Source organism: Vigna unguiculata, chromosome 6 (assembly GCF_004118075.2).
Source record: "Vigna unguiculata cultivar IT97K-499-35 chromosome 6, ASM411807v1, whole genome shotgun sequence".
NCBI lineage: Eukaryota > Viridiplantae > Streptophyta > Magnoliopsida > Fabales > Fabaceae > Vigna > Vigna unguiculata.
This window is the reverse complement of record NC_040284.1, coordinates 1,357,789-1,371,713: the sequence shown is the minus strand read 5'-3', so window position 1 is coordinate 1,371,713 and position 13,925 is coordinate 1,357,789.

The window sequence follows — 13,925 nt, the reverse complement described above, 5'->3', positions numbered from 1 at the left end:
ACACCAAACTTTTCCTCAGTTACAATTTCATACATGGGATGCATCTTATATGGCTGAACGAGCCATACTAACTCCAAAAAATGAAGATGAAGAAAAACTTAATGACATAATTATCGATCTATTTCCAGGAGAAGATCGTAATTTGTTGTCATTTGATGAGGTTGAAGGAGACACATATCATTTATACCAACATGAGTACTTACACACTATTTGTCCAGGAGGTTTGCCACCACATAACTTAAAGGTTAAAAAAGGATCACCGTTAATGTTGTTGCGAAACATAGACCCTAAATCTGGGTTATGTAATGGGACAAGATTATTATGTCGTGGGTTCTATATGAACATGCTGGATGTTGAAATATTGACAGGTCACCATGCAGGAAAAAGAGCTTTCTTACCAAGAATTAAACATAAAACAATAGAGAGTGCAGGTCTTCCTTTTGTGCTTATTAGGAAACAATTCCCCGTGAGATTGAGTTTTGCAATTACTATAAATAAATCACAAGGACAAACTATACCTACCGTTGGAATTTACCTTCCACGACATGTTTTTAGCCATGGTCAATTATATGTTGCTTTATCAAGAGGTGTTTCTCAAACTTCCACAAAAATCCTTATTAAAGAAGGACACCTTGAAGGACAAGAAGGCATTTTTACCAATAATGTTGTTTATAAGGAAATTTTGTTATCTCAAAACTAGGTATTGTTCGTTTTTTACTTCATTTATGTCATTAAAATGACTATATTTTCATATTCTACCTAATTATACTTATATTTACAATTACGATAATAAAATTCATCATATTTATTTTATACCTTGCAGGTACGATAATAACTAAGGACAACTTACACCTCAATGAAGAATTACATGTAAGTCATTTCCACAATTTTATACCACAAGAGGTGATATGCGATAAGTGTAGTTTTAAAAGTTTAGTTTTGCAATAGTTGACATTTTCTTCGTAGAATGCAAAATTTATGAACCAATGGAACACTTGGAAGGATGAATATTCACTCTCATTGGTTAGGCCAATAGACAACAAGGTAATCAAATTAATTCATTTCAACTATAATATGTCATGTTTACATATATCAATACAACTATATTGTGCATCGTGTTTACATATATTGTTCTTCAATTATAGATTCATCATTTGAAAATTTATTCTATTGGTTGGGGATCCACTGTGATAACTGATAAAACACAACTTTCAAATCTAATCAAACGAGAATTACTTTCTCAAAAGACATGCAGGTATTATGCACGTTTAAAATTATTTACTTTCTTCCATTATTCTTCTATAATACCACAAAAAAATTTTATTATTTTTTATTTAACTTCTTTCCATTACCAGGAAACAACAAAAATCATTACCAATCCATACTTGCTACAACAACAATCTTTGTATTTATCAAAATATATGCATCAATGAGGTTATTACTATTTCTTCAATATTTTTATACCATTACATATACATTTAATGACTCATAAGTAAATAACATTATTCAATGATATTTTTTAGTTCTTTAAAACTCAACAACTTATGGACCATGTCTTCTACAAAGAATTAAGAAGACTGCTTCAAAGGTAAATAAAGTTTTTTTTATTATCTATACATAATTCAATTGCTACATAATATTTCTGTTATTTGCATATATATTAGCAATAATATTTACTTTTTTTACAATGCAGGGAAACTGAAACACATCCTAGACATCAATCTTTATTTGGCCTCCCAATTAAAGAAATGTTTAAGGATGTCAATCTATGATACTTTCATTTACTATTTTTTTCTGCATCATGTATGTATGAAATATATATTTCATTCTTTTAATGAATGTATATTTATAGACACCTACTAAAATAGTTTGTATATTTATAAACAACTACCATTGACTCCATCACATATAACTCATTAACTCCAAATCTTGATCAAATGTATTAAATATTAGTTGATATATAATTTTACGACTTAGTAATTTACTGTTTTCTTTTTCAACCAATCTACTTATACCCATCATAAATTGTAATCGATTATTCTTAATATTATACGTATAAATACATAAAAAAAGCGAACACACAGGTGCGACAGCGCCTGTGTTTTCGCTAGTTTTAATAATAAATATAGAAGTTAAGAACATAATTGAAACCAGTGTTTCTTTTTTTTAAAAAAAAAAATTATTAAGATAATTATTATTATATTTAAATAAATAATTTATTTATATAATTATATTGAAATGTTGTAATTATGTATAATTATAGATAAATATAATATTTAAATGTAGAGTTTGGTAATGTGAATAAAAATTAAATTATTACTCAATTTTATTATAATATATATCAAAATATTTAATCATAAATATGTTTGTGAAATATATTTAATTAATATAAATCGTAAAATTACAATAAAATGAATATTATTTGATGTTATAAAGTTTAGATTAGTAATTAAATATAGATATAGTTGATACTACTTTTAATACAAAATGTCCAAATATCCTATTTTCTCATATTAACTAAAGATAGCAACACCAATTTGTTTAACAAATGCAACTTATAACTTACGGTACTTGAGTCTAAATTATATAATATATAATTGAGATAGAGACTTTAGGTTTATTTGTTGAATGATGATAGTAAAGGAGAAGAAAATATACAGTAACATCCACTTTTTCACAACTTCTCTTACAACGTGACGTGGCATATGTTTTTTAATTTTTTTCAATTATCACGTTGGCTTTTCAGAAGAAAGCGGGGGTAGAAAAAGTAAAAAGCGGGAGTGGAAATTGTAGGAAAAAAAATAGAAAGCACAAGTGTAAATGGTTGAACTAAAAAGCCTCTTATGTAGTCTTCAACCATTGATATTCCTCTTCAACCGCCACTCTTCATTTTCAATCCTTATTTTTTTCTAAAAACCCCTCTTCTTCTTCTTCGTCGCAATAATGTGAGTTTATCCATCGGACGAAAGCTTCGAAGGTTCAGCATTCGTATCCATTGGGGTGGAAAGGAGGAATTTTTGTTGTTTTTTGTAGTACCATCATCGTTGTAGTGGCGTAAATTTGTGGGTTTCGTCTTTGTGGTGAAATCTAATCGGGGCTGCTTCTTCGAAAGGTGCATGGTGGTAAGTTGTATTTATTTTTGCGTATTGCTTGTGATTATTTTTGGTGTAAAAAGCAAGACCGAAGATGGGTTTTTGTTTTGAATATGGGTTGTTGATGTTAGGGTTTTTGTCTTTGTGTTCTTATTTTGGTTGTTGTTGTTTCTGAAATGCTTCCGCTTACATTTTTCTTGGATTAAGTCAGTAAACTGTAAATTCACATATGTGCTTACTTAAGACTTAATATCTATGAACCCATGCTGTATGATTTGCACATTAGATATCCCTGGTAGTTATAATGGAGGATGATTGATTGCATTTGTTGACTTATTGAGTAAACTGTAAATCCACACTCAAGATATAATTACTGCGAAAACTTACATATGCACGTGTCATTGTTAAAGTAGAGTGTATGTATATTATGAATTATAATCTCATACAAATTAAAAATATGAAGTTAATGTTAAAATTTGTAATGAAAAAAAAAGGTTATCGTGAATTGAAAATATAAAGAAGATAAATTTGTAGAAAGATTGATGAAAATTGGCAGGGAAGTAGAGATAATAGGAAAGGAAAGGTAAGGAAAGGAGGAGAAGATTGTGTTCAAGATGCAGAGAAATCAAAGAAATCTGTTGGAGAAAGTTTGGGGAAATTTTTTTGAGAAATGATACAATGACACCTTTTTCTTACCACTTCTCTTACCACCTGATGTGGCGTCAGATATTTAATTTAAATTTTTTTTATTTAACTGAAAAATGAAATGACAGTGCAGAAGGTTTGGTTATACACTCGCGCGTGTTGGGCACTTGCCATTTATCATAAAACCTCCTCTCTTTTCATTTTCGTTTTTCAAAAACTGTCTCCTCCACCGCTCCACCTCTTCCGCAAACCTCCCTAGAAAACCCTCCCCGTCCTCTGCTCCTACTCTTCCGCAAACCTCCCCACAAAACCCTCCCCGTCCTCTGCTCCAACTCTTCCCCAAACCTCCCCACAAAACCCTCCCCGCACACACCTCTCCTCCACCGTGAAAACCCATGACAGATCCTCTCTCCTCTGAATGTTGAAACCCCAAACCGCTCTTCGAAAAATCCTTTCCCATTTTAATCTTCAAACTCTTCCCCCTATCCCAAATCCCTCTGAACCAACTGTTCCCCACACCTCTCTTCTTTCATTGTTGAATCCCCCAACCCGTATCAGTTCTTCGAAAAACCATAAACCCCAAATCCCTTTTCCCCTCCCCCTCGACACCACTATCTCCTTTGTCGACACACTCATTGCGAAACCGTCGAACGTGGAGGCAAATGTGAGGTGCAAGAAGAGCAATTTTGGAACCTACTCGTCGCCCTGAGTTTTGCAGTCGTTGGTGTCGTTGGTGAGAAAGTTCAATGTTTCTCCCTTTTGAACTACTTTTTTTTGCACGCTTAGTTTATGTTGATTGTCTATTGTTTAGTGCAATTGGTTATTGATTTGAGCAATTGTTTTGTGCAATGGCTGCAATAAGTGTACTCAGTTGAATAGCTTTACACCTACACACCACTCACGTCCAAAGTATGTCAAGAAAGGAAGCAACTTGGAATATAGATTTAAACAGATGGCCTACTTCAGAACAGAACATCAGTGATTCCATCAAACTGAACTAGAATTTATGTTTTGAGACCAACATTAGACAAATCGACAAAAGATAGAAATTAATTGAAATTGCTTGCTTATTTATTGTTAATATTCGGTGTATTCCATGTTGGTCTTTAGTATGGAGTATAATTAAAAAGAAAAAGGGAAATGATCTAACACACTCATATTACTTCAAATTGATTGCAAATGACATAATTTGATTACACCCAGTTGCAGCTAATAAATTTCATTAATGATTTCGTAATTTTCAATAAGATTTAACCAATAATATTGTTATTCACAATTGTAATAAATTATTGTATGGTGTAGTTATTAACATGTATATAACTTTTATCATAGATTTTAAATTTTAGTATTTTTGGTTAATCGTGAACTATTCTTTGGGTGTCGTGTTTGTTGTTTATTTATTGGAATTCCTTACCTATATAAAGTGTTTACCCAAGTAGGATATTTTGGATACTTGTGGTAGAAGAAGAAGAAGAGGGTGTGTCAAGGAAGGTAAATGTTTGCGATTATGGTTTATATATTTAGAAAAATGATTAGTTAACTACTTTTGCTTTAGACTTTTCTTACCACCTAAAGTGGATTTACCTTGTGCATTTAAATTTTAACTTTTAATATTCTTTTAAGCTGTAGAAGTGTCAGAGGAAATAAAAAAATTCCACTCCGCAAGTGGCTGATCTTTTGGAGAGAAAATCCCAATTGTATTTGGCTTTCTAGAAAATCCCAATTCTATCTAGTATTGGTGCATTGTTGAGGTCTAACCATTTAGTAAAGGGGAGAGTTGTGTGTTCTTATGTAATTCTAGAATCTGTCAATTATAATTTGTGCAAAAGCTCTTTTGTGGGTTACACCTTAATTGGTCTTGGGTTGCAGAATAAATTTAAAATTGTTCCAGGCTAGTTTTTCCACAAAAGAACCTACACCTGGTTTAGAAGAAGTGGGAAGGGGTCTGGTCTTGGTGTCCATAGTTGGTCTCCAACCTTTTAGTAAGTTGGAGAATTATGTGTTCTTATGCAATTCCAAAATCTGCGAATTTTAATTTGTGCAGAAGCTCTTTAGTGGGTTACACCTTAATTACTCTTGGGTTGCAAGATAAATTTAAAATTTTTGCAGGCTAGTTTTTCCACAAATGAACTTACACCTGGTTTAGAAGAAGTGGGATGGGGTCTGGTCTTGGTGTGCATAGTTGGGGTCCAACCTTTTAGTAAGATGGAGAATTGTGTGTTCTTATGCAATTTCAAAATCTGCGAATTTTAATTTGTGCAAAAGCTCTTTGGTGTGTTACACCTTAATTGCTCTTGGGTTGCAAGATAAATTTAAAATTATTGCAGGCTAGTGTTTCCCCAAATGAACTTACACCTGGTTTAGAAGAAGTGGGATGGGGTCTGGTCTTGCTGTGCATAGTTGGGGTCCAACCTTTTAGTAAGATGGAGAATTGTGTGTTCTTATGCAATTCCAAAATCTGCGAATTTTAATTTGTGCAAAAGCTCTTTGGTGGGTTACACCTTAATTGCCCTTGGGTTGCAAGATAAATTTAAAATTGTTGCAGGCTAGTGCTTCCCCAAATGAGCTTACACCTGGTTTCGAAGAAGTGGGATGGGGTCTGGTCTTGGTGTGCATAGTTGGGGTCCAACCTTTTAGTAAGATGGAGAATTGTGTGTTCTTATGCAATTCCAAAATCTGAGAATTTTAATTTGTGCAGAAGCTCTTCAGTGGGTTACACCTTAATTGCTCTCGGGTTGAAAGATAAATTTAAAATTTTTGCAGGCTAGTTTTTCCACAAATGAACTTACAACTGGTTTAGAAGAAGTGGGATGGGGTCTGGTCTTGGTGTGCATAGTTGGGGTCCAACCTTTTAGTAAGATGGAGAATTGTGTGTTCTTATGCAATTCCAAAATCTGCGAATTTTAATTTGTGCAAACGCTCTTTGGTGGGTTACACCTTAATTGCTCTTGGGTTGCAAGATAAATTTAAAATTGTTGCAGGCTAGTGTTTCCTCAAATGAACTTACACCTGGTTTAGAAGAAGTGGAATGGGGTCTGGTCTTGGTATTCATAGTTGGGGTCCAACCTTTTAGTAAGATGGAGAATTGTGTGTTCTTATGCAATTCCAAAATTTGCGAATTTTAATTTGTGCAAAAGCTCTTTGGTGGGTTACACCTTAATTGCTCTCGGGTTGCAAGAGAAATTTAAAATTTTTGCAGGCTAGTTTTTCCACAAATGAACTTACACCTGGTTTAGAAGAAGTGGGATGGGGTTTGGTCTTGGTGTGCATAGTTGGGGTCCAACCTTTTAGTAAGATGGAGAATTGTGTGTTCTTATGCAATTCCAAAATCTGCGAATTTTAATTTGTGCAAAAGCTCTTTGGTGGGTTACACCTTAATTGCTCTTGGGTTGCAAGATAAATTTAAAATTTTTGCAGGCTAGTGTTTCCCCAAATGAACTTACACCTGGTTTAGAAGAAGTGGAATGGGGTCTGGTCTTGGTATTCATAGTTGGGGTCCAACCTTTTAGTAAGATGGAGAATTGTGTGTTCTTATGCAATTCCAAAATCTGCGAATTTTAATTTGTGCAAAAGCTCTTTGGTGGGTTACACCTTAATTGCTCTTGGGTTGCAAGATAAATTTAAAATTGTTGCAGGCTAGTGTTTCCCCAAATGAACTTACACCTGGTTTAGAAGAAGTGGGATGGGGTCTGGTCTTGGTATTCATAGTTGCGGTCCAACCTTTTAGTAAGATGGAGAATTGTGTGTTCTTATGCAATTCCAAAATCTGCGAATTTTAATTTGTGCAAAAGCTCTTTGGTGGGTTACACCTTAATTGCTCTTGGGTTGCAAGATAAATTTAAAATTGTTGCAGGCTAGTGTTTCCCCAAATGAACTTACACCTAGTTTAGAAGAAGTGGAATGGGGTCTGGTCTTGGTATTCATAGTTGGGGTCCAACCTTTTAGTAAGATGGAGAATTGTGTGTTCTTATGCAATTCCAAAATCTGCGAATTTTAATTTGTGCAAAAGCTCTTTGGTGGGTTACACCTTAATTGCTCTTGGGTTGCAAGATAAATTTAAAATTGTTGCAGGCTAGTGTTTCCCCAAATGAACTTACACCTGGTTTAGAAGAAGTGGGATGGGGTCTGGTCTTGGTGTGCATAGTTGGGGTCCAACCTTTTAGTAAGATGGAGTATTGTGTGTTCTTATGCAATTCCAAAATCTGCGAATTTTAATTTGTGCAGAAGCTCTTTAGTGGGTTACACCTTAATTACTCTTGGGTTGCAAGATAAATTTAAAATTTTTGCAGGCTAGTTTTTCCACAAATGAACTTACACCTGGTTTAGAAGAAGTGGGATGGGGTCTGGTCTTGCTGTGCATAGTTGGGGTCCAACCTTTTAGTAAGATGGAGAATTGTGTGTTCTTATGCAATTCCAAAATCTGCGAATTTTAATTTGTGCAAAAGCTCTTTGGTGGGTTACACCTTAATTGCTCTTGGGTTGCAAGATAAATTTAAAATTGTTGCAGGCTAGTGCTTCCCCAAATGAACTTACACCTGGTTTAGTAGAAGTGGGATGGGGTCTGGTCTTGCTGTGCATAGTTGGGGTCCAACCTTTTAGTAAGATGGAGAATTGTGTGTTCTTATGCAATTCCAAAATCTGCGAATTTTAATTTGTGCAAAAGCTCTTTGGTGGGTTACACCTTAATTGCTCTTGGGTTGCAAGATAAATTTAAAATTTTTGCAGGCTAGTGTTTCCCCAAATGAGCTTACACCTGGTTTAGAAGAAGTGGGATGGGGTCTGGTTTTGCTGTGCATAGTTGGGGTCCAACCTTTTAGTAAGATGGAGAATTGTGTGTTCTTATGCAATTCCAAAATCTGCGAATTTTAATTTGTGCAGAAGCTCTTCAGTGGGTTACACCTTAATTGCTCTCGGGTTGCAAGATAAATTTAAAATTGTTGCAGGCTAGTGTTTCCCCAAATGAACTTACACCTGGTTTAGAAGAAGTGGAATGGGGTCTGGTCTTGGTATTTATAGTTGGGGTCCAACCTTTTAGTAAGATGGAGAATTGTGTGTTCTTATGCAATTCCAAAATTTGCGAATTTTAATTTGTGCAAAAGCTCTTTGGTGGGTTACACCTTAATTGCTCTCGGGTTGCAAGAGAAATTTAAAATTTTTGCAGGCTAGTTTTTCCACAAATGAACTTACACCTGGTTTAGAAGAAGTGGGATGGGGTTTGGTCTTGGTGTGCATAGTTGGGGTCCAACCTTTTAGTAAGATGGAGAATTGTGTGTTCTTATGCAATTCCAAAATCTGCGAATTTTAATTTGTGCAAAAGCTCTTTGGTGGGTTACACCTTAATTGCTCTTGGGTTGCAAGATAAATTTAAAATTGTTGCAGGCTAGTGTTTCCCCAAATGAACTTACACCTGGTTTAGAAGAAGTGGAATGGGGTCTGGTCTTGGTATTGATAGTTGGGGTCCAACCTTTTAGTAAGATGGAGATTGTGTGTTCTTATGCAATTCCAAAATCTGCGAATTTTAATTTGTGCAAAGCTCTTTGGTGGGTTACACCTTAATTGCTCTTGGGTTGCAAGATAAATTTAAAATTTTTGCAGGCTAGTTTTTCCACAAATGAACTTACACCTGGTTTAGAAGAAGTGGGATGGGGTCTGGTCTTGGTGTGCATAGTTGGGGTCCAACCTTTTAGTAAGATGGAGAATTGTGTGTTCTTATGCAATTCCAAAATCTGCGAATTTTAATTTGTGCAAAAGCTCTTTGGTGGGTTACACCTTAATTGCTCTTGGGTTGCAAGATAAATTTAAAATTGTTGCAGGCTAGTGTTTCCCCAAATGAACTTACACCTGGTTTAGAAGAAGTGGGATGGGGTCTGGTCTTGCTGTGCATAGTTGGGGTCCAACCTTTTAGTAAGATGGAGAATTGTGTGTTCTTATGCAATTCCAAAATCTGCGAATTTTAATTTGTGCAAAAGCTCTTTGGTGGGTTACACCTTAATTGCTCTTGGGTTGCAAGATAAATTTAAAATTGTTGCAGGCTAGTGTTTCCCCAAATGAGCTTACACCTGGTTTAGAAGAAGTGGGATGGGGTCTGGTCTTGGTGTGCATAGTTGGGGTCCAACCTTTTAGTAAGATGGAGAATTGTGTGTTCTTATGCAATTCCAAAATCTGCGAATTTTAATTTGTGCAGAAGCTCTTCAGTGGGTTACACCGTAATTGCTCTCGGGTTGCAAGATAAATTTAAAATTTTTGCAGGCTAGTTTTTCCACAAATGAACTTACACCTGGTTTAGAAGAAGTGGGATGGGGTCTGGTCTTGGTATTCATAGTTGGGGTCCAACCTTTTAGTAAGATGGAGAATTGTGTGTTCTTATGCAATTCCAAAATCTGCGAATTTTAATTTGTGCAAAAGCTCTTTGGTGGGTTACACCTTAATTGCTCTTGGGTTGCAAGATAAATTTAAAATTGTTGCAGGCTAGTGTTTCCCCAAATGAGCTTACACCTGGTTTAGAAGAAGTGGGATGGGGTCTGGTCTTACTGTGCATAGTTGGGGTCCAACCTTTTAGTAAGATGGAGAATTGTGTGTTCTTATGCAATTCCAAAATCTGCGAATTTTAATTTGTGCAGAAGCTCTTTAGTGGGTTACACCTTAATTACTCTTGGGTTGCAAGATAAATTTAAAATTTTTGCAGGCTAGTTTTTCCACAAATGAACTTACACCTAGTTTAGAAGAAGTGGGATGGGGTCTGGTCTTGGTGTGCATAGTTGGGGTCCAACCTTTTAGTAAGATGGAGAATTGTGTGTTCTTATGCAATTCCAAAATCTGCAAATTTTAATTTGTGCAAAAGCTCTTTGGTGGGTTACACCTTAATTGCTCTTGGGTTGTAAGATAAATTTAAAATTATTGCAGGCTAGTTTTTCCACAAATGAACTTACACCTGGTTTAGAAGAAATGGGATGGGGTTTGGTCTTGGTGTGCATAGTTGAGGTCCAACCTTTTAGTAAGAGGGAGAATTTTGTGTTCTTATGCAATTTCAAAATCTGCGAATTTTAATTTGTGCAAAAGCTCTTTGGTGTGTTACACCTTAATTGCTCTTGGGTTGCAAGATAAATTTAAAATTGTTGCAGGCTAGTGTTTCCCCAAATGAATTTACACCTGGTTTAGAAGAAGTGGAATGGGGTCTGGTTTTGCTGTGCATAGTTGGGGTCCAACCTTTTAGTAAGATGGAGAATTGTGTGTTCTTATGCAATTCCAAAATCTGCGAATTTTAATTTGTGCAAAAGCTCTTTGGTGGGTTACACCTTAATTGCCCTTGGGTTGCAAGATAAATTTAAAATTGTTGCAGGCTAGTGCTTCCCCAAATGAGCTTACACCTGGTTTCGAACAAGTGGGATGGGGTCTGGTCTTGGTGTGCATAGTTGAGGTCCAACCTTTTAGTAAGATGGAGAATTGTGTGTTCTTATGCAATTCCAAAATCTGAGAATTTTAATTTGTGCATAAGCTCTTCAGTGGGTTACACCTTAATTGCTCTCGGGTTGCAAGATAAATTTAAAATTTTTGAAGGCTAGTTTTTCCACAAATGAACTTACACCTGGTTTAGAAGAAGTGGGATGGGGTTTGGTCTTGGTGTGCATAGCTGGGGTCCAACCTTTTTGTAAGATGGAGAATTTTGTGTTCTTATGCAATTCCAAAATCTGCGAATTTTAATTTGTGCAAAAGCTCTTTGGTGGGTTACACCTTAATTGCTCTTGGGTTGCAAGATAAATTTAAAATTGTTGCAGGCTAGTGTTTCCCCAAATGAACTTACACCTGGTTTAGAAGAAGTGGAATGGGGTCTGGTCTTGTTATTCATAGTTGGGGTCCAACCTTTTAGTAAGATGGAGAATTGTGTGTTCTTATGCAATTCCAAAATCTGCGAATTTTAATTTGTGCAAAAGCTCTTTGGTGGGTTACAACTTAATTGCTCTTGGGTTGCAAGATAAATTTAAAATTGTTGCAGGCTAGTGTTTCCCCAAATGAACTTACACCTGGTTTAGAAGAAGTGGGATGGGGTCTGGTCTTGGTGTGCATAGTTGGGGTCCAACCTTTTAGTAAGATGGAGTATTGTGTGTTCTTATGCAATTCCAAAATCTGCGAATTTTAATTTGTGCAGAAGCTCTTTAGTGGGTTACACCTTAATTGCTCTTGGGTTGCAAGATAAATTTAAAATTGTTGCAGGCTAGTGTTTCCCCAAATGAACTTACACCTGGTTTAGAAGAAATGGGATGGGGTCTGGTCTTGGTGTGCATAGTTGGGGTCCAACCTTTTAGTAAGATGGAGTATTGTGTGTTCTTATGCAATTCCAAAATCTGCGAATTTTAATTTGTGCAGAAGCTCTTTAGTGGGTTACACCTTAATTACTCTTGGGTTGCAAGATAAATTTAAAATTTTTGCAGGCTAGTTTTTCCACAAATGAACTTACACCTGGTTTAGAAGAAGTGGGATGGGGTCTGGTCTTGGTGTGCATAGTTGGGGTCCGACCTTTTAGTAAGATGGAGAATTGTGTGTTCTTATGCAATTCCAAAATCTGCGAATTTTAATTTGTGCAAAAGCTCTTTGGTGGGTTACACCTTAATTGCTCTTGGGTTGCAAGATAAATTTAAAATTGTTGCAGGCTAGTGTTTCCCCAAATTAACTTACACCTGGTTTAGAAGAAGTGGGATGGGGTCTGGTCTTGCTGTGCATAGTTGGGGTCCAACCTTTTAGTAAGATGGAGAATTGTGTGTTCTTATGCAATTCCAAAATCTGCGAATTTTAATTTGTGCAAAAGCTCTTTGGTGGGTTACACCTTAATTGCTCTTGGGTTGCAAGATAAATTTAAAATTGTTGCAGGCTAGTGTTTCCCCAAATGAGCTTACACCTGGTTTAGAAGAAGTGGGATGGGGTCTGGTCTTGGTGTGCATAGTTGGGGTCCAACCTTTTAGTAAGATGGAGAATTGTGTGTTCTTATGCAATTCCAAAATCTGCGAATTTTAATTTGTGCAAAAGCTCTTCAGTGGGTTACACCGTAATTGCTCTCGGGTTGCAAGATAAATTTAAAATTTTTGCAGGCTAGTTTTTCCACAAATGAACTTACACCTGGTTTAGAAGAAGTGGGATGGGGTCTGGTCTTGGTATTCATAGTTGGGGTCCAACCTTTTAGTAAGATGGAGAATTGTGTGTTCTTATGCAATTCCAAAATCTGCGAATTTTAATTTGAGCAAAAGCTCTTTGGTGGGTTACACCTTAATTGCTCTTGGGTTGCAAGATAAATTTAAAATTGTTGCAGGCTAGTGTTTCCCCAAATGAGCTTACACCTGGTTTAGAAGAAGTGGGATGGGGTCTGGTCTTAGTGTGCATAGTTGGGGTCCAACCTTTTAGTAAGATGGAGAATTGTGTGTTCTTATGCAATTCCAAAATCTGCGAATTTTAATTTGTGCAGAAGCTCTTTAGTGGGTTACACCTTAATTACTCTTGGGTTGCAAGATAAATTTAAAATTTTTGCAGGCTAGTTTTTCCACAAATGAACTTACACCTAGTTTAGAAGAAGTGGGATGGGGTCTGGTCTTGGTGTGCATAGTTGGGGTCCAACCTTTTAGTAAGATGGAGAATTGTGTGTTCTTATGCAATTCCAAAATCTGCAAATTTTAATTTGTGCAAAAGCTCTTTGGTGGGTTACACCTTAATTGCTCTTGGGTTGTAAGATAAATTTAAAATTATTGCAGGCTAGTTTTTCCACAAATGAACTTACACCTGGTTTAGAAGAAGTGGGATGGGGTTTGGTCTTGGTGTGCATAGTTGGGGTCCAACCTTTTAGTAAGAGGGAGAATTATGTGTTCTTATGCAATTTCAAAATCTGCGAATTTTAATTTGTGCAAAAGCTCTTTGGTGTGTTACACCTTAATTGCTCTTGGGTTGCAAGATAAATTTAAAATTGTTGCAGGCTAGTGTTTCCCCAAATGAACTTACACCTGGTTTAGAAGAAGTGGGATGGGGTCTGGTTTTGCTGTGCATAGTTGGGGTCCAACCTTTTAGTAAGATGGAGAATTGTGTGTTCTTATGCAATTCCAAAATCTGCGAATTTTAATTTGTGCAAAAGCTCTTTGGTGGGTTACACCTTAATTGCCCTTGGGTTGCAAGATAAATTTAAAATTGTTGCAGGCTAGTGCTTCCCCA